This window comes from Camarhynchus parvulus, chromosome 20, assembly GCF_901933205.1.
Source record: "Camarhynchus parvulus chromosome 20, STF_HiC, whole genome shotgun sequence".
NCBI classification, from domain to species: Eukaryota; Metazoa; Chordata; class Aves; order Passeriformes; family Thraupidae; genus Camarhynchus; species Camarhynchus parvulus.
In genome coordinates this window covers 14,690,869-14,714,880 of record NC_044590.1, presented here as the reverse complement: position 1 = coordinate 14,714,880, position 24,012 = coordinate 14,690,869, and the positions used below count along the sequence as shown (strand labels likewise).

Here is a 24,012-nt window from a genome sequence, read left to right as displayed (position 1 = left end):
CACCCCGCTCTGGGGACTGTGTCTAGGCTGTGATGGCTGTAAAAAGTTCCTCGCCGGAACCGGTCCGCCTCGGGCGCTGGCGGGATGTCGGTCCAACCTCAGGCTTTTCACCAGCAAAAATGCGACAAAAAGGCAGAGGAAGGTGGAATTCCCAAAAGCTAACATAATCCACCAGTGGGGAGTACCAGCCTCTTCGTGGTCGTCGTGGGTGACAAACACGTTGGGAGCCACCTGCTGCGTTCCGTGGGTTTCTGGGCTTATATGAGTCCAATCTGGCCAGCACGAATCCAAGCCCAGCACGGAACCAGCATAGACGAAGGACAAAACACAAGGAGCGCTCTTCCTCCACGTGGGTGTAGGTATCCGTTTATTAGCTTGAGACAGGACGTGAGGTGGTGCAGCCACCCAGGTGAAGAAAGAGAACCCCAGACAGCCTGCTATGGGGTTTTGTCCAGGGGAGAGGGGGCGAGGAAAGAGGACCATGGCCAATGGGATGCCAATGGGGAGGGACCACCCGTGGGACAGCCCACCGAACCAGGTATGGGAGGGGACAGCTAGATGCAATACAACAGGAATGAGTTCCTGTTCCACTCTGGCACTGAGCTCTTGCAACAAAACAATCTTACCACGTCCTGGTCTGTACTGGTAAAAGCAGACAAGGGATGTGAGTGTTCCCTTCTCATTTCCAAGTGAGACTGCGTCTGGATACTGTGCCCAGTTTTGGACCCCCAATACAAGAAAGGTGTCAACTAAATAGTTTTTATTGGCTGAGATAGTCAAGTATGAAGTAGGTGCCACAGCTAGAGGGGTGAGAGACACATATATGTTCAGTCCAGAGAAGAGAGGTCAAGAGGGTGATCTTACTGCATCCCTCACAGCCAAAAGGAAGCTAGATAGCAGATGGAGCTAGACCCTTCTCAGAAATGCGTAATGAAAGCACCTATGGCAACAGACACAAAATGCTGCAAGTAAGAAAACTTGAGAATTGTGAGAAAGGTGCAGCCAGGGAAAGGGTTCCAGAAGCATGCTAGGAATCCATCCTTGGAGATAATCAAAACCCACCCAGAAAATGTCCTAAGCAACCTGACCTACAGTGCATCCAGCCCGTCTTGGGGCAGGAGATTGCAATAAACCCTGCAGAAGCCTCTTACTGTCTAGAAGTTCCTGAGATTATACATGCCAGAAATCATTGGAATTGTTAATGCTTTCTTCAGTGCCTCAATTCTTCATGGCTGAACCACTGGAAGTTCCTCTAGCAGTAAAGCCTCTTAAATACACCATGAAAGGTGAAGTATAAGGAGAGTTTAAACATGCCCAGGAGATAGTAGGGGAAAGGGGCTGCTTTTTAGTAGGGAGGTTAACATTTGAAGAAGGGAGGAACAACTGAACAGAGTGCTATAATCTTGGGGATGACAGCAGAAGTGGGAGACAATCAGCAGTACTTGTGCTAGCATAATATGTGGGGAATCACCACTAGCTCTGTTTTGGCACTGGGCCTTGCTGCATGCCCAGCTCAGCAGGTTTTATTACTGGGAAGTTTCAGAGCATCCAGGGAGCTCTGAGGTCCCAGCAACTCAAGTGACAATAGTCTCACAAAGGTTGTCTAGTCTCACACAGGTTGTCCCTGTTCCCACAACATAAGGTCCTGGGAAAAGTGTTCTTAAGCCCAGACTTTGAGATCTGCATATCTAAGAGCACAGAAAACAAGCAAGTTTATTGGAAAGGTTGTGAGGAAGCAGAACCTGGAAGTCCTGTGATGTGACAGGCCCTGAAAAAATACACCAAGGCCCTGGGACAAGCATGTAAGCACTACATGTCTGTGTAGGGGAGGTGCCTATCTCCAGGCTTTGTCTGTAGCTCAGGTGTGAAAAAACAGCTCAGATGACTGCTGAGCTGAAGAGTTTGATCTGATGGTCCTAGTGTCCCTTCTCAGAGAGCTGAACCCCAGGGAAATGCTCCAGCAAGGTAAGGGACAGGTCACCCCACTTCCAGCAGGTAACACCATACCTAGAAAGTGATTAGCTGAAATCCTGTCATAATCCCAGACCTGGAGGACCAGAACAGCCAGTTCCCGAAACTCTGATTCCTCCATGGAGAAGACAGAGTCCTTTTTCTTGTAGGTGATCTCCTTCTCAGTTGGGAGATAATTGAAGCGGAAGATGAACCTCCAGTTGAAATTGCCTTCCCCAGTCAAGGAGTTAAAGTGAACATCTGTCTCCTGCTTGTCATGGTCAAGACCTTTTATCCAGCTGCAGGAGAAACTCAGTTATCCTCTACCCTTGTCAGCCAGCCTGAGAGGCAGAGCAGAAGAATGGAAGCACTGAACACCACGGGGTAGCAGGAAAGGGTCAAACCAGAGCAACACCTGGACAACATCTCTGGGGCTAGAGCAGCCCATGAAGAGGACTGGAGTAGGCACCTCACACCAGAGGTTCAGAGGAGGCAAGTGAGCATGTGGGCCAGGGCAGGGAGCAGGGCAGCCAGGCTCTGGCCTCCCACTCATTCCCACCAGACCTTTTCACGTAGATGTCACTGGAAGGCTCTCCTGTTACTGGGTTGACATCATCAAGGATCACATTGTCCATGTTCCAGATAATCACACGGAGCTCATAGCTGTGGGAAGGACACAGAGGTGAGACACATTCCCTTGTCCCTGGTGCATGGGAGGGCAGATCAAGCCCTGAGCACAACGCCAGAGCAGCAGGACTTGAAAATTCCCAGCAGTGTGGTTCCCTCTGCTCCTCCCGCCAAGCACAGCCCAGCAGTCTCACTGCTAGGCATAAAACCCTTTCTGGACACTACAACCCTACAAGACAAACACCCACAGCCAATACAGGTAGCTTTTGCAAACCAAATCCCCGTTGCATGGGAAATCCACCCTGCTCTACTAAGCCATAGGAGCACAGAAAAGCTTAGGCAAGAAGGGATCTCTGCAGTCTCTGCTCCAAGCTCTTGCTCTAGCTTCATAGTAGGTCAATTGTGCAGGGCCTTGTCTGCATCAGTTTTTAATATCACAAAGGATGGACATCCTAGCACATCTGAGTCATTCTGTCCCTATTCCAGGGTGGCTTCACTCTCACTGGGAAGATATTTTCCCTATAGTCAGCTAGAGTTTCCCTTGCTGAAATTCATGTTTATTATCTCTTTTCCTTTCAGGTGAACGTCAGAGAATAACCTGGATCCTCCATCTCAAAAGTACCCTTAGATCCTTGAAAACAGCAGATTTCCTCCCTCAACTCCATTTCTCCAGACTCCCAAGGACATCTGTCCACTAGCCAGAAGAGAGTTTGATGAGTAACTCTGGCCTGGGTTTCTATTATCTTTATGTCCAGCCATAGAGACATTGACCAACCCTTCCCCAAACCTTTGTGCAGCTGAAGCTCTTAGGGCCCAACATGATACACTCAAGAGAACATCCTGTGGTCAGAATTGGAGGAAAGAGGTCTACATGCTACACTAGCACGGACCCTCAGCCAGTCCCCTGTGGCACATCCCACCAGCCATGGCAAGGGACATTGATCCTCCCTGCAGCCCACCAGCCCCAGGTCTACCCCCACAGGTGCTACCTGACAGGCAGTCGTGGTTTGACGCTGACGGGCGGTGGTGCAGGGACATCGTTTGGAAACATGTCAATCCACATGTGCAAGGAGCCCTGACGAGAGAAGAGAGCAAAGACACTTCAAGAGATAGACCACTCTCCAGCTCTTCAAGGACCAAAGGCTTGATCCTGCAAGGAAAGTTCTCATCAGAAAGCCCCTGCTTGGTTCTCTCCATTCCCAGCACTTGAGAGTGACATGAGATTCGATTTTACACAGGGAAAAAATTAAGGCTATGAAAGATTGCTTATTTCTGCTCCAAGAAAAACCACTTCGCCTACACTGAATCCATTTCAGAGGTGTTGAAGATTGCATGCAAGATGTTTTCCATTACCATCTGTATGGCTGATTACCTTGTCAAGTGAGCAGTTTGCCTTATCTCTCTCTTTGAATGACCACATTCACACCTTCCTCGGGAGGGGACCTCCGCTGATAACAGACTATTGAATATCAGTGCATGACTGATAAGAACTGTAACATCCCATTGTGAGATGCTCCGCCCAGAAAGAAGAGCCAAGCACTGCTACCCCATATACTCTGAGATTCTGAAATTGCAGTTCAGTTTTGTTCTCCACGAGATTCCCCAGAAGAACAGCAGCTGCCTTTTCCTCCTGGATCTTCAGAGGAAGACTACATCCTTCTCTACAGATTCCCCTTGCTCCAACAGAATCACGCCTGATACTTCAGAAGACTGCAGCCACATTTTCAATCGGACTGCCACCAACACCCGGACCCACAGGGTGTCAAGTTAAGTTCTGACTCTGTCAGTGTTGTTCCAGTAGACTGTATTGTTTATTTTATCCTTTTTATTTCTTCCCTATTAAAGAACTGTTATTGCCTGCTCCCATATCTTTGCCTGAGAGCCCCTTAATTTAAAATTGTAGCAATTCGGAGGGGTGGGGAGGGTTTACATTCTCAATTTCAGGGGAGGCTCCTGCCTTCCTTAGCAGACTCCTGTCTTTCCAAACCAAGACAGATTTTGGCGCCCAACGTGGGGCTCGAGGGCACAGAAACCAAAAGGGAATAACAGTTCTTGAGTAATCTAACTTTTGTGTGTGGCTATAGAAACCTCATTAAGCGACACCATGTGGTCCAACTTGCCCCGGTTTGGGTGGCACGTGATCGTGGCTGTATTTCTCCCATTTATAGGCCCTTATCTAAACATGGGTCCTATAACCAAGGCTACTGTGTCTGTTATCCGGTTTGTGTTATGGGTGAATAAGGTGAGGAATTCATGGATTTTTAACTTCCTCTGGAAAGCAGGCACATAGATTCACAGCTATCACACATTAAGTGTGTGTTTTTGGGGTTACTTTAATAATGGCACCTGCTGTAAGGAAATGACCCCAGGCGAAATCTTCTCCCAACCTTTTAGCCATTTCTTTGAGTCTGCCCCACCAGTTTTTGAAGGGTTCAGATCCACTCTAAATATTAATGATATCATACAGTGGCTGGTGTTGCTGATAAGCCTGCTCTATTTAGCATTCAGAGAGAAGGGGAGACTTACCTAGATAACTACCATGACACCTACCCCAGAACCTAATGCGCCACCAGAGTCTAGAGATGCTGCTGCCCCAGAGCCTGACCCTGCCCCACAGCCCACCCCAGCTAGGGATGCTGCTGCCCCAGAGCCTGACCCTGCCCCACAACCCACTCCAGATGTGAACTACCCAGATTGGGTGGGGGGTTTGGTGAAGGAGATAGGCCAGATGCTGAAAGAATACACTTCCCCAGCTGGTGAGAGGCCTTCCCCCCACCCTGAAGAGGGAGAGTCTAACAGTGCAGCAGCAGCAGAACCCACAGATGTTACAACTGTCCAAGCTCCAGCTGAATTGCAAAGGCAATCACAGCCAGCAGCAGTTGCCCCTGTAGAAACAAGGAGATCTAAGATGAAAGCAGAGCACCCAGATAGGAGAGGGCCCTCACAAGCCACAGGAGAACCAGAAGTTGCGATCATCACCGAAGTCCCTGACGCATTTGAAAGTCTCCGTAATCTGCACAAAGACATTGTACGACGGGGACGTGAAGCTTATACAACCTGGCTACTTCAGGTCTGAGATCTTATGGGTACAGGTGTCCAGCTGGATGGTGGTGAGGCAAGGAATTTGGCACCCTTGACCCAAGACTCAAGTATCAATCAGATTTTTGTAAGGGAGCCAGGGTCCCTTTCCCTCTGAGAGCGGCTTTTAATAAGTGTCAGAGAGAGGTTTGTTCACAGAGAAAGAATGCAAGAGCACCACCATAGAATGCGCTGGAAGACTCTTGAAGAAAAGATCCAACAGCTGAGAGAAGTGGCAGTGTTGGAAGTACTTTTTGGGAGGGATGGACAGCATGATAATGACCCCGACAAAGTCAGGTGCACGGGGCAAATGTTGTAGAGCCTGGCAAATCTAAAGCCATCCCAATACACCACCTTTATTGCAACAATTAATGCTGACACCAACCGAGAGACAGTGAGTTCTGTGGCCAACAAGCTTAAGAATTATGAAAGTATGATTAATGGCCCAATGCAGGCTCATGTCTCTGCCGTAGTCCAAGAACTCAGAGAAGAGATGAGGGAGATGAGGGAAGAGGTGAGGAAGAACAGTTCCCATATGGCACCAGTGCGAGTCACAAGCCCCAGAGTCAGAGTCCAACGTTCCCCAACTACAGAGAGAGGGTACACCCCACGAGCTGACCTGTAGTTTTTCCTGCGTGATCATGGGGAAGACATGGGAAGGTGAGATAGAAAACCCACTTCTGTCCTGGCAGCACGAGTGCGTCAACTCAAAGAGGGAAACACTAATCGAGAGAACTCCAGTAAAGTAAAAGTAGCCTCAACCTCCCATGACCGAGCTGCTGAGTATGATCTGTCAGATCCCCTAGAAAGTACCTCTACCATGTATACCCAGGGTTAGAGGGGCCCTGCCTCTAGCCAAGGAGAAGTACGGGAAAACCAGATTTTCTGGACGGTGTAGATCCGATAGCCTGGCACATCAGAACCACGAAAGTACAATGCCTTAGTTGATACTGGTGCGCAGTGTACCCTAATACCATCGGGACATGTGGGGGCAGAACCCATTTCCATTGCCGGGGTGACGGGGGGATCACAGCAATTGACCCTGTTAGAAGCCGAGGTGAGCCTGACTGAGAAAGAGTAGAAAAAACATCCTATTGTGACTGGCCCAGAGGCCCCGTGTATTCTGGGCATAGATTTCCTCCGGAACGGCTATTACAAAGACCCAAAGGGACTCAGATGGGCTTTTGGCATAGCTGCTGTAGAGGCAGAAAACATCAAGCAGTTGAACACTTTGCCTAGACTATCAGAAAGTCCATCCGCAGTAAGTCTCCTGAAAGTAGAAGAGCAACGAGTGCCAATTGCCACCTCAACAGTGCACCGCCGGCAGTATCAGGACGAATCGAGATGCTGTGATCCCCATCCACAAAATGATCCGTGAGCTAGAGAGCCAAAAGGTGGTCAGCAAGACTCACTCACCCTTCAACAGTCCCATCTGGCCTGTGCGCAAGTCTGACAAAGAATGGAGATTGACTGTAGACTATCGTGACTTGAATGAAGTGACTCCACCGCTGAGCGCTGCTGTGCCGGACATGCTGGAACTCCAGTACGAGCTGGAGTCCAAGGCAGCAAAGTCGTATGCCACTATAGACATTGCTAACGCATTTTTCTCCATTCCTCTGGCAGCAGAATGCAAGCCCCAGTTTGCTTTCACCTGGAGAGGCGTGCAGTACACCTAGAACCGACTGCCCCAAGAGTAGAAACACAGTCCCACCATCTGCCATAGACTGATCCAGACTGCACTAAAAAAGGGTGAAGCTCCAGAGCACTTGCAGTACATCGATGACATCATTGTGTAAGGAAACACGGCAATAAAAGTATTTGAGAAAAGAGAGAAGATCATCAAGATTCTGCTAGAAGCCAGCTTCGCTATCAAGAAGAGCAAAGTCAAAAGACCTGCCCGAGAGATCCAGTTCCTAAGAGTGAAGTGGCAAGACAGACGGCGTCAGATTCCCACTGAAGTCATCAACAAAATCACCGCTATGTCTCCACCAACTAGCAAAAAAGAAACGCAAGCTTTCCTGAGTGCCATAAGTTTTTAGAAGATGCACATTCCTGAATACAGTCAGATTGTGAGCCCTCTTTACCTAGTCACCCGCAAAAAGAACGAGTTCCACTGGAGCCCAGAGCAGCAACAAGCCTTTGCCCAGATCAAGCAAGAAATCGCTCATGCAGTTGCCCTTAGCCCAGTCAAGACAAGATCAGAAGTGAAGAACGTGCTCTACTCTGCAGCCGGGAACCATGGCTTGTCCTAGAGCCTTTGGCAGAAAGCGCCTAGAGAGACTCGAAGCCGACCCCTGAGATTTTAGAGTCGAAGCTACAGAGAGTCCGAAGCCAACTACACTCCCACAGAGAAAGAAATCTTAGCTGCCTATGAAAGAGTCCAGGCTGCCTCAGAAGTGATTAGCACAGAAGCACAACTCCTCCTGGCACCCCGACTACCGGTGCTGGGGTAGATGTTTAAAGGGAAAGTTCCCACCACCCACCACGCCACTGACGCTACATGGAGCAAGTAGATTGCTCTCATCACACAGCGCGCCCGTATTAGAAACCCAAATCGCCCTGAGATTCTGGAAATAATTACAAACTGGCCAGAAAGTGAGAACTTTAGTCTGACTGACGAAGAAGAACAAGAACCAGTAACACGTGCTGAAGAAGCTCCTCCATATAACCAGCTGCCCCCAGAAGAAATGCGCTACGCTCTTTTCACTGACAGTTCCTGTCGCATCGTAAAGATGAACCAGAAGTAGAAAGCAGCTGTATGGAGCCCCACACGACAAGTTGCACAAGCTACCGATAGAGAAAGTAGATCAAGCCAACTTGCTGAACTCAAAGCTGTTCAGCTGGCCCTAGACATTGCTGAGAGAGAGAAGTGGCCAAAGCTCTACCTTTACACTGATTCATAGATAGTAGCCAACGCACTGTAGAGATGGCTAGAGAAGTAGAAAAAAGCCAACTAGCAGCGTAAGAGAAAACCGATCTGAGCTGCTGATGAATAGAAAGACATTGCCGCTCAGTTAGAAAAACTACCTGTGAAAGTCCGTCATGTTGATGCCCATGTCCCCAAAAGTCAAGCTAATGAAGAACACCGAAACAATGAGCAAGTAGATCTGGCAGCAAAAATAAAAGTGTCAAAGATAGACTTAGATTAGCAACATAAAGAAGAGTTGTTCTTAGCTCGATAGGCCCATGATGCCTCAAGTCATCAAAGTAGAGATGCCACCTATAAGTAGGCACGAGACCGAAAAGTAGATCTAACCATAGACAGTATTTCACAAGTTATCCATGACTGTGAGACGTGTGCTGCCATCAAGCAGGCCAAGCGAGTGAAGCCCCTCTGGTATAGTGGGCAGTAGTCCAAGTACAAGTATGGGAGGCCTGGCAGATTGACTACATCACACTGCCCCAGACACGCCAGAGCAAGCGCTACGTGCTGACCATAGTAGAAGCCACCACTAGATAGTTAGAGACCCACCCTGTGCCTCATGCCACTGCCAAGAACACCATCCTTAGCCTAGAAAAGCAAATCCTGTAGAGACATAGCACCCCTGAGAGAATTGAGTCAGATAATGAGACTCATTTCAAGAATAGCCTTATCAACACCTGAGCCAGAGAACATAGCATTGAATGGATATATCATATCCCCTATCATGCACCAGCTGCCGAGAAAGTTGAACGGTGCAATAGACTACTTAAAACTACCCTGAAAGCACTCAGGGGGAGGACTTTTAGAAATTGAGAAATGAACCTAGCAAAAGCCACCTAGATAGTCAACACCAGAAAGTCCATAAATCGAGCTAGTCCTGCCCAGTCTGAACCACTGCACACAGTAGATAGAGATAAAGTCCCTGTTGTACACATGAAAAGTATTTTAAGAAAGACTGTTTAGATTACTCCCACCTCAGGCAAAGATAAACCCATCCGTAGAATTGTTTTTGCTCAAAGACCTAGTTGCACTTAGTAAGTAATGCAGAAAGATAGAGAAAGCCGTTGTGTGCCACAGAGAAACCTAGTTTTAAGTGAAGACTGTGTGTAAAGTTTAAGTTTTAGTTTTTGTTTGTGATACAGATAGAAATAGGAAAAGGGGTAGATAATGTTGAAGATTGCATGCAAGATGTTTTCCATTACCATCTGTATGGCTGATTACCTTGTCAAGTGAGCAGTTTGCCTTATCTCTCTCTTTGAATGACCACATTCACACCTTCCTCGGGAGGGGACCTCCGCTGATAACAGACTATTGAATATCAGTGCATGACTGATAAGAACTGTAACATCCCATTGTGAGATGCTCCGCCCAGAAAGAAGAGCCAAGCACTGCTACCCCATATACTCTGAGATTCTGAAATTGCAGTTCAGTTTTGTTCTCCACGAGATTCCCCAGAAGAACAGCAGCTGCCTTTTCCTCCTGGATCTTCAGAGGAAGACTACATCCTTCTCTACAGATTCCCCTTGCTCCAACAGAATCACGCCTGATACTTCAGAAGACTGCAGCCACATTTTCAATCGGACTGCCACCAACACCCAGACCCACAGGGTGTCAAGTTAAGTTCTGACTCTGTCAGTGTTGTTCCAGTAGACTGTATTGTTTATTTTATCCTTTTTATTTCTTCCCTATTAAAGAACTGTTATTGCCTGCTCCCATATCTTTGCCTGAGAGCCCCTTAATTTAAAATTGTAGCAATTCAGAGAGGTAGAGAGAGTTTACATTCTCAATTTCAAGAGAGGCTCCTGCCTTCCTTAGCAGACTCCTGTCTTTCCAAACCAAGACAAGAGGTAAACACGTCCCTCTGTCTTAATAAGGAGCATATGGTAATGCAATGCTTAAGCAAAACCAACAAAACTAAGTGATAGGTCTGACTCATGCATTTCCAATGCCAAAGAAAGCCAGCATGACTGCAGGACTCTGCTTTGTTCAAACCTCCAGTACCCAAGAGAACAGGAGATTTCAGTGCAGGACATTAAAACAATGAGTTCAGATGGCTGCATTGCACAAAACTAAGGATGGAGAAGCCAAGGGTGGAGAACAAGGTTCTTGGAAAACAGCAGTGATAAGGGACAATGCAGAGGAGGCAGGTATAGGCAAGGATACCATCACCCATGGGGGTGCCTGGTGGCAAGGCTCAAAAGCAGAGCAGATCTATTGCTACCCTCACAGTATCCTCATCAGAGCCAGTGCTAAATGACCTGTGGAGACAAGAAGAACTCTGGGTCACCAACGCTGTGAACACAACATCAATGGACAGAATTTCCTTGAGGAAAGGGTATTCAGAAGCATCATGAGAGGTCAGAGGGTAGGTGTGAGCAAAGGACAACCATGGCCAATGTCCTCACTTCATAGCTGGGCCAGCCATCCACAGACACAACTCCAGTCACCCACCCAGGAAGGGGACAATATGTAAGATTCACAGGCGACCAGACAGCTGGCTAGAAACCAGTTGTCCAGAAGGTCCTTCCCCGAAACAATGTTGAGGTTTAGCATGGAAACACATCTCACCTGCACAAGCCCGGGGTTCTCCGGGTTGTACAAAGACCGGATTTACACATGCTCTGGTACTAGCTTGTACCCATATCCTGGCATCTCTTTCCAGTGCTGCAGGACGTACAAAGCCTTATGTTCAACATCCAGTGACAAGTTCTCATCTGCCACTCCTCTCTTGTTCCTTACAGAATCCTCTGCAGCAGGACACAGCCAGGGAGAAAATGAAGGCTTCTGGTCAGCAAGAGTCATGTCAGGACATCAGTCACTAGCACAAGCAACAGGAGATGATGGACTGGGCAAATAAGCACCTTTCCAGAAAAACAAATGGGGAGAAGCAGGAGGGCAAAGATGAAGGGAGTGAGTTCAGTATGTTGCAGTGATGACAGAAATGGCAAGCAGGAAAAAAACAAGCCAAGAGAAATGCAATGGAAAGGGCAAAAACTAATTTACTCTGGCCCTGGGAAAAAGATCCAAGGAACACTGAGGAGGACGTGATCCTCTGGGGCAGTTTAAGTCCCCACATCTCTGTGGTAGTGCCAACAGATCCGTGGATTAATTTTTGCCAGAGAAGTGCTACTGGAAAGCATTACTTGCCAGTCTCAAGACATACAGCTGTGCTGTCCATTAATGAACACAATTAGTAATTGATTCCTTTGGCATAGCAAAGACCAAATCTTGCTGGTGGGAGATAAGCCAGAGCCAACAGATGAGGGCATAATGACCCACTCACTCCTGGGTTTATGGAGCACCACTGCCCCTTGGATATCAGTCTGAGACCTAAACCATTTCAAGCAGTGCTCAAGCATAGCAGAGGTTCACAGGGCACCAGCTGCAGCTGGGTTGGAACAAGAGCCAGCTGTCAGGGAACACCAGGAGAGCACCTTGTTTCTCCCTCCCCAGCTATCCAGTGACCTGAAAAAAAAGGAGGAATGGCTTCTGGAGGCTCCTTGCCCTCTCCTGAGCAGGATTTCTTTTCCCTTCTTTGCATAAGTCATAGAAACCACCAGGAAACTGGGGAACAGTTTCACTGAAACAAGGAGAAAGTAAAGTTGGCCATACATGTAGCTGTCCTCACTCTGAGCAGGTAAGGCCAGGGATCATCCTTCCTACAGGCTACATAGCATTGCCTTGCAGTACTCAGCCATCCACATGTGGGCCACATCTGCCACATCTGTCTTTCCTCAAAGTTGGATTCAATTGCACAGGTGTTGGCAGCAGCAGGGTCTGGCCTTTGCTGAGAGAAGATCTCCATCACTGCTGGTAGAGACTGTGAAAGGTTGGTGTGTTCTTGGACATCTGTGGCCCTGGCTAAGGGTTTGTAACGCCAGGTAGAGGGAAAGAAAACAGCAAATGAGAAGCAGAAGCTGCCCACAAGGTTGAGATCAACAGTAGAGAGGGGCAGTGTGGAATCACTCAAGGCACCTGAAGCCACTGGAAGCACAGAGCATTCCTGGACAAAGCCAGCTAGAAACAGGGAAGAAGACTGAAAAAACGCTCCCTTTCCCCTCCCCCCCAACCCCAAAACACACCCAAAACAAAACAAAACAAAACAATACCTACAAACAAAAAAAACCCCAAAGAACATTAAACAAACAAAAAAATATCACCACAAAAAAACCCAACCCAACAAAACAAAACAAAAAAAATCCACAACCCAAAAAACTGCAAAACACACATAACCCCAAAGAGGACTTCATTATCTTGCTGATAGTGATCATAAGCAGATGAAGGTACAGCTTTGTGATAGTGCCAGCCACCAGAATAAGTTGGCATACAGCAAAATTCCATGACCAGCACTGCTGTGAAAGTAGGTTTACTTTGTTCCACCCACTGCCGGGGAAGCCACTTTGGTATCTAATGGCCTGGATCACATCTTCTCCCAGTGCAACAATGTCCACTGAAACGAGGGCACTGAACCAAGGATGCACCTCACAGTGACCCAAAACCTGGGCCATGCAGGGCACCTAGTGGGGAAGCCAGCCTGGACACCTCAGGGAAGAGAGGATTGTGGGCTCACAGACCACCCACCTACACGTGCATTGCTGAGCACAGGCAGCTGCTTAAGGGACCAGTGCAACAAGCCCTCTGTACCTTCAGGAAAAGCCTCTGGAGGGACCTTGAATATTTTATTGTCCACTTTGATCTCCTCCCATCTGTACTCTGCAGCAGGGATTGAGTTTTTCTTGCATAACTATCCAAGATTTGTGTGGGTTTAAAAGCATGTTGCCACATGCTTGTAGCCATTTCTGCATGGAAAAAGAAAACATCAGGAAATTCTTCAGCTTAAGTTTCTTTTCTAGGCTCTGAAACAGCCTTCCTTCCCAAAGCACAGGCTATATCACTAGAACCCTGCTCAGATTTCTACTGGGCTTAAAGAGGTTACAAAAAGTCTTAATGAATGAAAAGCTAAACAAATTCTTTCCTGACAGAAAACAAGCTGGACTTGCACTCCACAGAACTATTAGCTTCTGAGCAGCAGAAGCAATGCTAGGAGCAGGAGCAATTCCAGATGCAGTTCCTAAGTGAGAAAGAACTTTTAGTTGTGCTGAGTACTCAGCTCCATTCCCACAGCTAATTTTTCAATAGCAGGGTAGGAGAAGAGAAATTTGCTGAAATTTGGCTGAAGATCTGGAGAATCCGTATGGAAGGAGGCCAAAGGAAATCAGATGTCCTGAGTTTGCTGCTTACAAAATGCTGCGAGAGAAACTGCTGTACTTTCTTAAAGAGGTCGGAGTCAAGCAAGCACTTTTCTCACAGAACACCAATGTATAAGGAATAGAAAAGGTTTTTTTGCTATTTTATGCAAGGTATATTAGATTGCAGTAAGAATTAGAGTTATCACAGGAAGGTGGTAGGGGTCTAAAGAGATAGAGTTATCCATGTAACTTGTAGCGAATCTGTGGAGCACCTGCAAATGCATATTCTGTCTCACAGAACAGGAGGAGCTCTATTACGCACATGTGGCAGGTGAGAAGAATATCTGTGGTCCTCACGTGTCACATTGCTACCTACAAGTCATACTGTGTAGCCACTCCACAGTTGGCCCTGTGCTTGCTGTAGAATGGATTCTCCAAGTCAATCTTGGTCTCCCCAATCAGATCATCAGATCCAACCAAATCATGATCAAATATTGCCACAGTGAGTTCTGATTCCATGGGAAAGGAGACTGTCAGCTCCACAACTCTGGACAGAATCAAACAGGGAAAGCACAATTAGCAAAGAGAATGGAAATTAAACACATGCTCTGCTTCAATAATCCTATATATTTAAGAACTGTATTTGACAACTTAAAGGCCTCTGATAACCTTTGGTTCTCTCTAAATTCAGTATGTGACATTTTCAGTGTGCATGCTCAAACAAAGGAATTCCTTTTCCGGGAATGTATGGCTCAGGTAGTGGGCCTGGAGTTAGGGAATGCTTGGCTTCCAATTTTAAATCAAATCCTTGGGTATGCTCACCTCCTAACCCAAAGCATGATGGCTCCTGAGTTAGCTGGAGGCAAGAGACATGCCCAAGGGCTTTGTGTAAAAGCACAAGATTCTCCATCAGAAAGGAACAGAAGACCTTACATGCTGAACCACATTTCAAGCCCCAGATTTGCACTGTTCTTATTAAACCCACTAGATGAAACCTTCTTGCATACTCTCCAAACACAGGATTGAGCTGCTTTGGAATGTATCGCTCCTTAGTGTCCTTCTGCTGCTTCCCCACAGTCACCATCACATATGGGTCTGCTTTGCCATTGGGGTCTGCTGTAGAGAGATTTGTAGCCTGGAATATATAAGGGATACTGCTGTACACAGCTGTGGAGGGCAGCCTGAGCAAGGAACACTGCACAGGCCTGACACCACCCAAGCCCGCTTGGTCAGGTCCCTCCAGCAACCACCGCAGCAGTGAAACAGGCACTTGATCCCACACAAATCCTCACTCTACGAGCCATTAATATCTTCAGCTGTGGACCCACCTACTTGCTCATGATCTCAAGGCAGATGTGAGGAGCCAAGAAATGCCCATCTGCCCATCCTCAAGCTGCAAAGCATGGAAGACTCCATGGACAGGATGTAGGTGCCTTCCACTGGCAGAGGCTTCAAGCCAGCATCATATTTTTCACAAGCACCGCTGCTCGCATTTACTGAGCAGAGAATGGCAGAAGGTCCACAGGGAGGGAAGAGACCACCAAGCAATACTGTCACCTCTCCCAGAGACTTACCTTAACAATGTAAACTCTTACAAGAACCTTGATGGGTCTGTTCCTTGGAATGCCCTGGGAGACCTTGGGCTCTGTAACAGCTTCCTCACTGGGGTAGACATAGAAGGACCCCTGCAGAAAACACTTTTCAAGGAACAGTTGGATATACATGGGGATATCTCAGAAAGGACAGGAGCCACCAGCTTCACCTGCCAACTAGAAAATCAGAGCCATTTCCCCCGTGCAGACCACAGACACTCTGTGCCCATGGGGACAGTGCTTTCCAAAGGTCAAATCATGTCCACATGGCCCAGGCAATCCCTGCTTGCAATTTAGGCTGCAGGTGGTCATGCCTCTGCCAATGTCAGATATGAGCACTTCTAGGCACTCTGGATTGCCAAAGACAGAGGACACCAAACGTTTTCTAGGGAGAGCTACAACTTCTGTAGTTGATATTTCAGAGTCTTCAAGAGCTCCTGGATGGGAGGATGATGCCTCTTTTAAATAAGTTTTCCTAACCTTAAAACCAGTGAAGCTTACTTATATAGTACTTATATGCATACTGAATAGACCCAGAGGCTGCAACCAGAATGAGTCCTTTATGCTTCATGCTTTCTCCTTGTAGCAGCTAAAAAATCTAAATTGGATTTATTTATAAGATAAAAACAATAGGACCAAAGTACAATTGCTTCAACAGGCACTAACGGTACCCTGGCTGTGCTGCAGCCCAAACTGCACACCCATGCACTCTGCAAGGTTTTACTGGTGTTGGCTTGCTCTGAAATACATGTTATAAGGATCTTCTTCCACAAGCAGCATAAATGTGATCCAAATGAAACAGTACCTTGTACTTCCCCACATAATTTTCATCCTCATTTCCATCTTCATCTTTATTTGCTTTGCCACAATGAAGGGGGAAAATACACAACCAGTCTTCAAAACTACCAAACTCATGTTCCAGCTCAGAGTTGTAGATCTGAAATAAGTAGAAAGTAATTGTGGACCTTTTCTTGCCATCTCAAAGGGAAGGAGAGTCAGAAAGATCATCCTTTCCCTGTTTCAATCATTTCACCTAGTCCTACCTTACTTCTGTATTACTCAGGGCAGGATGTTAATGATTTTCCTGCATGTCCCTAGGGCCAGCCTTAGATGTGGATGCACATCTCAGCTTGGCTCCAAGGTCTTACTAGCTGCATCAAAGGTAAGCAATGGTGTGGCCTCAGCACACACTGCAGGTTCTCCTCCCAGCATAACTTCCACTGCAGGAAGTGTAGGAAAAGGCTGAAAGTGACTGGGCCACCCCAATTATCACCTGAAGGGTGGCAATGAGCTTCCTCTTGGGTTGAGCAGGTTCAGCTTCAATCACTGCCTCATCCTCTGCTTCCATGTCAATGGAAGATGCATTTAAATTCCCTCCATCTAGAAGTGATGGTAAGAGATTAGGAAACACTGATTTTGCCCATCATATCAAGTGTCTCTACATGAAATCACCCCAGCCACAGTTTCTGCTTTCAGCCAGGGCTTTGGCCTCTGTCACGGCAACTGGAGCTATTGCTGTTTGTAACAGGTGTCCTTCCAGCATCTCCAGTTTCCCAGCACAGCATGGGTGGATGGGTGGGGGGACAAAAATTGGCACAGACCTACCTGCCTATTTGGCTGCATGACTGCCATTCAGACAGGAATTGGCCAGAAACCAAATGAAGGAAGGTGGTTGGGCCACCTCACAGGTGCTGTCAGGGAAGGCACAGAGGAGAGTCCACCCTCCTCTTTGGATGAGAGCTTATTTGCTGGCCTGTTGGTTTGGGTGGCTAACTGAAGCATCACTGCCACTTTCAGCACAACCAGCTGAAAGAGACCGTGTCTAGACCTTTCTCAGGGGCACAACCAAACCAAGGACAGAGTGGGCGTGTGCTTGTCTCATTTCCCAAGGCTCCAGATCCCTCAAGCGCTAATGGCGTGCAGGTACCCTCAAAGTCTCTCCTTAAATTGTGATGATTTACATCATTTTTATACTTTACACTTTCTCAGGTCAGAGCCATATGAGTCACTGCTTACACTTCTGCAAACCTGAACCTACAGCTGTAACAGTATTCTCAGATCATAAAAAGATTGTTATTGTTGTCCATTGCCTCTGGTACCTCCTGTTACCTGATTCACCTGCGCCCCACGCGAGTACCCCATAAGCACAGAGTGATTCCCAGATCCTGGACAGTTTTTCCTGTCCATCATCCTCTCTCTATCCTACCACTGCTTCCTGGTCTCACCTAGGCAATCCCATGATCCCTGCAGATGATTTTTCTTCATTTTTCTCACATAGGAAAACACTTGCTTTAACACCATTTTACAAGACTCCACTATTTTCCAGGACTTTTCTGACTATTTTCCAAATTTTTTTCAGGAAAGTTTGGTGTTTTCAACTTGAAATAACCTGATAGCCCTTTTCAATGTCTTTGGCCTCTCTGCTCACTTTTATGTTGTTGTTGCTGAATGTTGCAAGGGTGTTGTCTGCACAGACACTATTCTCACAAGTCCAGTACCCTCTGGGATGGTATAAAATCTTGGTTCTCCCCACTAAAGAGTGAGGCATTGCTAGAGAGCTCACCTGCATCATTCAGGTCATCATTCTCAGCATCTTCCTCATCACTGCATGCCTGAAACACACACAGTCACCTCAGATCCCTGACAGAAAAAGCTTCTTCTTCCAAGCACAGAACATTGACATTTTCCTGCCAGCAGGGTAAGTAAGACATAGCTGAAATCTTTCTGCAATAACATAATTGCAGGATGGCATTCAACGAGTATCTCAATGACTTTTTTCTTCTCCCTAGATCCTCCTTCTAGCTTCTTTTGATTGGAATTTAAGTTGACAGTGCAAGGAAGGAAATTTGGAGCAGACCTGCTCCCATAGCACATACTAGTACATAACCAGGACAGAGTAAGCAGTATGAAAGTCCCTGTTAAAGTCAGCAACCTCACATTTTCAGGAGTCCCTCAACAGAAGCTGCCTCATTCTCACACCAGTTGAGCACCGAGTCTCAGGGATGTTTCAATACTCACCTCCTAGTGAAATCAGCCCACCTGGTAGATGCTTGATACCTGGCTACCTTAAATATGCTTGATACAATAAAGTTCACATCTTCCTCCAGATCCATGCCAGGAGAGCTCCTGAGACACTCAACATGGTTGAAAATATCTTCTTCAGACCAGTGCAGCCCATTTTCCCTTCTGCTGGCAGCTGTCACAAAATATTACCTGGTTATACAGCTCTTTCAGGGACGCATAGTACTTGGACCACCAATCCAGTCCTTCCAGTTCTGTTTTTTCCTCTTCATATTCATCTTCCTTCTTTACAAGCTTATTGATAGGAATTTTCTTCAAAGGAGCCTTGAGAGAAAAGATAACAGGGTTCAGATGGAAAAATTACCATCCAGGACACTCAGGCGCCCTCCTCCAATGCCCTGGGTGCCTCTGGCAAAGTCTCAGCATTCAGGCACAGCACAAGAGGTGCAAAGCTGCCCTTGGCTCCAGCTTTGTTCTTTGCTGCAAAAGAAGCCATTCTCAAGGCACAGGGCAGGCCTCCTTAATGTCCCTGTGCCAGAGCCCCAGCACATTATACTTCCAATGAGCAGGCAGGAGAGAGGAGAATTTCAGTCCAGAAAAAGACCTGGTGGATGAAATATAACACTGAATTTCTGAAATTTTTTTGTTGTTGTTGTTTGTAATCTACAGTTTGGCTTTACAAACTTCAAAATTTGTTGGGCGCAACATATCACTCACCTTCACAAAACTAAGGGGGTGAGTGCTGGAACCTGGGTCACCAGCAGCCAGTCCAATGCTTACCACAGTCTGAGATGGAAGACAGTGAGATGAGACATTGCAAGCTGAGATGAAAATAACTTAATGTTTCCATGCATTTATTTCTGCCCACTACTTCTTACTTTCGGCCATAGGAAAATCTTCCCTATTAAAACACTAATCTGATTGATTTCAAAGCTTTTTAAAGCAGACCCTGCAAAAATACTGCTGGAAATCCAACTACAGTACTGAGATCAACCACCATCATCAATATGCTTGTTACTGACTTCCAGGAATTCATAATTATGAGATATACCTTCCCTACTCAGAAATAGCCACAGATGGATCAATCTTTGGCTTCTTCTTCATGCTTCCAGATCAGGAGCGCTGGCTATTGCTATCATAGAGCTATTTAGCTAAGCTATTACCCAATGAACAGACTTTGACCTGACAACATGAGAGAACTGAAAACTTTTCAATCCTTAGTCCTAGTGGACCAGCTCCCTAAAGATGAAGGTCTCATTGAGCAAATTCTTCCCTGTGAGGGTGGTGAGGCCCTGGCACATGTTCCCCAGAAAAGCTGTGGCTGCCCCATTCCTGGAAATGTTCGAGGCCAGGTTGGACAGGACTTGAGCAATCTGGTCTAGTGGAAAGTGTCCATAATCATGGCAGAAGGTGGAACAAAATGATCTTTTAAGCTCCCTTCCAACCCAAACCATTCTGTGATTCTATGACCTTGGGATTGCAGGGAGAGGATTCTGCTGCCTGGCTAAGAGAAAGTGGAAGAGCCAGGGATCTTTGCCACTGACAAAACCTGCCTGTTGTCCCTGTGAGAACCTCTCCAAGTAGCTTACCCTTGGGCACATCCTCCGGCTCCTCCTCCAACTCTCTGGGAGAGAATTTCATCACATTGGACACAACATGGCTACCCACAAGCACAGTGCGCCCAAATGCACGCTTTTCCACCACGAAGATGCTGAGGGGAGGGTGCAGGTATACCTGCTCTGGGAGCTCCTGCAAAAGAATTATGCATGGGGTTCAGAGGAGTAAAGGTGATCAACCTGTGTTGAGCTATCAAACTATGGCAGGCCTATCACATAAGGAGAAGCCTGCTGGCACCTTGCAGCTATGCCCAAAAAGCAAAGCCTTGCAATGACAGGCCATGGCTAAGACAGCTCTTGGTGGGCAATTTCACAAAGGTTTTGTTCTGCGGCTGAATCATGTGGTCATGGGAGAGCAAAATCCTGGAAGCAGTTTCTCTCCTTTTATGTTGTCCCATGCAGTGAGATGATGCAGAGCAGCTGTGGTGTACCCTGGCATGGCAGAATCCACCTTCCCACTCACCACATCCATGTATTTGACCAGCTCAGTGAAGTTGGGCTTCTCTTTGTAGGATGCAATAACCTCTGACTCCACCTTCTTGCCAGCGCATTCAATGATCACCTGAGGCTCATCCACCTCAAACAAGTTCACTCTCTTCAGGTCCCTCAGGCCCCAGAACAGGATCTGAAGCACAACATGAAGCTGCTGTCCGAGATATGCCAGCCACGGCACTGCCCATGCTACCACCCCCACCCACAGGACACAGTCCCCAGAAGAGGCACAAGCCTGCTCTCCCAGCTCAGCTGCCCAGCAGCTTTGCCTGTTGAACAACTCAGATGGTTTCCCCCTCAGGTCAAGCACTTCCATTTCTGGCATCTGCTCAGGCCTCACAGGCACATTAGACCATCAAACTGGACTCCCTCACCAAGCCCTGCCCTCCACCCAGGGGCAGCTTAAGGGGAAAGCCAGTGCAGCAGAAGGAGGCACACGTCTATGCGAAACTCCTTCAGTACTGGGCGGATGCCCTCAGGGATGATGAACCGTCTGGCACAGGGGTCTTCCAGGCAGTCTGGTTCCTTGGGCTCCACATCCTCAGGCACTGACGGCTGAACAGGTAAAACTAGGACACAGCAGGTGATGAAAATCACTTCTATTCCATGCCATGACAAACCCACTCTCTTCCACCTTCTAGTTCTGTGCTCACAGGCTGTCCCTGCAGCCTCTTCTCATTGGAAAGCCAGATATGGCCTCCAACTTCTGGTGGGCCCCATGCAACCAGCTCCTCACCCACATAGCTCTCCTCAGAGAGCTCACAACCATGTGCAGCTTTCTACAAGCCTGTTACCTCCAAATAGCCACTGTAATTGAGCTTGATCAGCTCAAAAGTGGCAATGAGCTCTCCCGCTGCTTTGCTGCCTCTGTAGAAATCAAAGAACTGAAGGGCAGGTTTGGTGTATGGCTCATCAACCAGCTTCACCTGTGGGACAGCAAAGGCCTGCCCGAGGAACTCAGGGGAGCCCTGCAGGAAAGAGAGGAATGACTCAAATCATCCCTGTGGTATCTCACCACCTCAAAGACCACCACTAATTCCAGCCGATCTGGGACAGTACAAAAGTACTCTTCCACCCATGTTATCCTCTGCTTTGATTTTCTCTGCTCCATCCAGAGCTAGGAACAGATAAAGGCATGTTTACAGCAGCTCCACTTAACTCCCGGTTCATCTCCATGCAGAACTTGGCAAACGGCCTGGCACCATGTACCAGAGGACATGAAAGCTAGATCAGATTTTTCAGAGTCTCTTCCAGACAGGGTTTGAGTATCTCCAAGGATGGATACACTACAAGCTCTCTGAGGTACAAGCCCAGTATGCGTTCTAACTCTGTGTAAAAATTTCTTTCTTATATCAAGATGGATTTTCTTCCTTGCCAGTTGGTGCTCATTGCTTGCCGTTGGGCCCCTTGGTACCTTCCATGAGAAATCTGAACTGAGTTTTTCCATCCTTTCCCACCAGATAGCTGCAGACAGCAAAAAGACACTGGCTTTCTCTCAACCTCTGTCTGTAGGCTGAACATACTCAGCTCTCCTGCTCTGTCCTGTGCTCCATCTTGGTGTCCTCCTCTGGACTCATCCGAATATGACAGGGTTGTCTTGTACTGGAACCACAGGAAGGCTGCTGAGTTACAGCTGGAGAACCTGGCGCAAGTTATGTCATTAGTCTTAGGATAACAAAGAGGCTCTAGGAGACAGTGTGACTTTAAAGCACTATAAAGAGAGAAGAGGAAGGACTGAGGAAGGATGGTTGATGACATGTGAGGACACAGGGAAGGAACAGGCCTAAAAGCAATATCAGTTCCCCCAGGATATGAGCCCTCTGCAATGTGAGCCTGCCAAGGAAGCAGGCATAATGTTTCTTCAAATATAAGAGATCCTGGATCCAACAACTGCTCATCAACCCCTGATGAGTTTAGAGTATCTCTGAGTCAGAAAATCTCAACCTCAGCCACAGTCCCCACAGCTCACTATTACCAGTGGACCAGCACCAAGCTGTCATGGAAACCAAACAGAGAAGTCGCAGCACTCAGAGATCCTATCCCTTCCCTTTTCCAGAAACAACATAAGGAGGGCAGCATGGCCATACTTACAAATCTATTGTGGCTGAAAAGGTTGATTATAATGATGGGGGTCTCTGTTTTCAACTCTTCTTTCTTCCCATCAATGAGCTGGTCAAACAAAAGTAGCTCATTCCACATAGGGCTCAGTGTCTCCTCCAGCATCTGCAGATGGAGACAGAAGGCTCAAGTGTTCCACAGTCAGTGGAAATAAACCACATGCAGGAAAGAGAGGAACTCTGGGCTGATTCCCTCCCTCACACAGCCACATGCAGCTGGTGGTTGACAGGAGGGATGTGGTATAAGTGTGGGATCAGCACTCAAGGTCAACTAGAACATGCCAATCAACCTTTGAGACCATGCTCAATGACTGTCAAATATTCCCTGAACATAATCACACTGCTCAGAGCATAGATACCCGATTCCTTGGAGATACAAAAGTCCCAGGAGGACTTCCATAGCACTGACCTTAAACATGTCAGTGAGGGCATGGTCATTTTTCTCTCCCCAAGTTCCCAAGATGACAGAGGCAAGAGTTTAAGTGGTCTCACCACTTAAACTGGTGGTCTGGCAATGAGTTGAAAACACCACTTTTGCAAATGGATCTGAAAGGCCATTATCATCTGCAGGTAGGATCCCTCGAGCCTGATACAGATAGGCTCGGAGCTGGAAATAGCTGAAGTCTGGTAAGAAAAGGAGAGAGGAAGTCCCCAACAAAGTCCTGTATGAGGCAAAAAAAAAAATGCCTGAAGGAGAAGGCCAGCCAGATAGGAGTGGGCACATTCTAGGGACTGTGGTTCTCAGGCCAGTACATCTCAAAAGGTTTAGCCAAGCCAGACAAGCTCAGTGGGCTCCCCAGACACGTCTGGGAAGTACATGACGTGCAACATGTGAAATGTGCAGTGTTCTGCTATGAGCATCTGCTGGGAGCGCCACCTAGCCTCATCAGAGGGGCAGAACTCATGCCCATTGCCACTTTGGCAGCACATTCAATGCCTACAAGGCACCCATTCTGTCTGGTGCTTTAGCTGTGAATGTGCAAATACAGCCTCATGAGATCAAACTGGATGTGCCTATCCCAGTCATGCCTTGGAGACAACTCTAGATCAGGTCCTAATTCTCAGACATACCACAATTCTCAGATCACAGTGTGGCCTGAGGTGAAGGACTGTGAGGGGACAATGCACCACCACAGACACTAATCCATGGATGGGACCTCTCAACTCCCTATTCTCCTGCTTATGTGAAGAACTGGTATCTGCACTCACCATCCCTGCTGAGCCAGCTGGGAGGGCTGTATGCCGAGAGCTGGGCTATCTCCTGCTCACTCTTGGAAAGGAACTCCTCAGGCAGCTCTGCCAAACAGTTTTTCGCATATTTGGTTACCCCAAGCCACATGTAGATTTCCAGTTTGGCAAAGATCTCACCAGTGTGTAAGCCAGGAACCTGAAAGCACAGAAGGTTTA

General features: G+C 47.4%; 1 pseudogene; it reads right to left on the bottom strand.

The window, feature by feature from the left end:
• LOC115912178 overlaps positions 1-24,012 on the bottom strand; it is a 53,408-nt pseudogene that overhangs the window by 10,060 nt on the left and 19,336 nt on the right.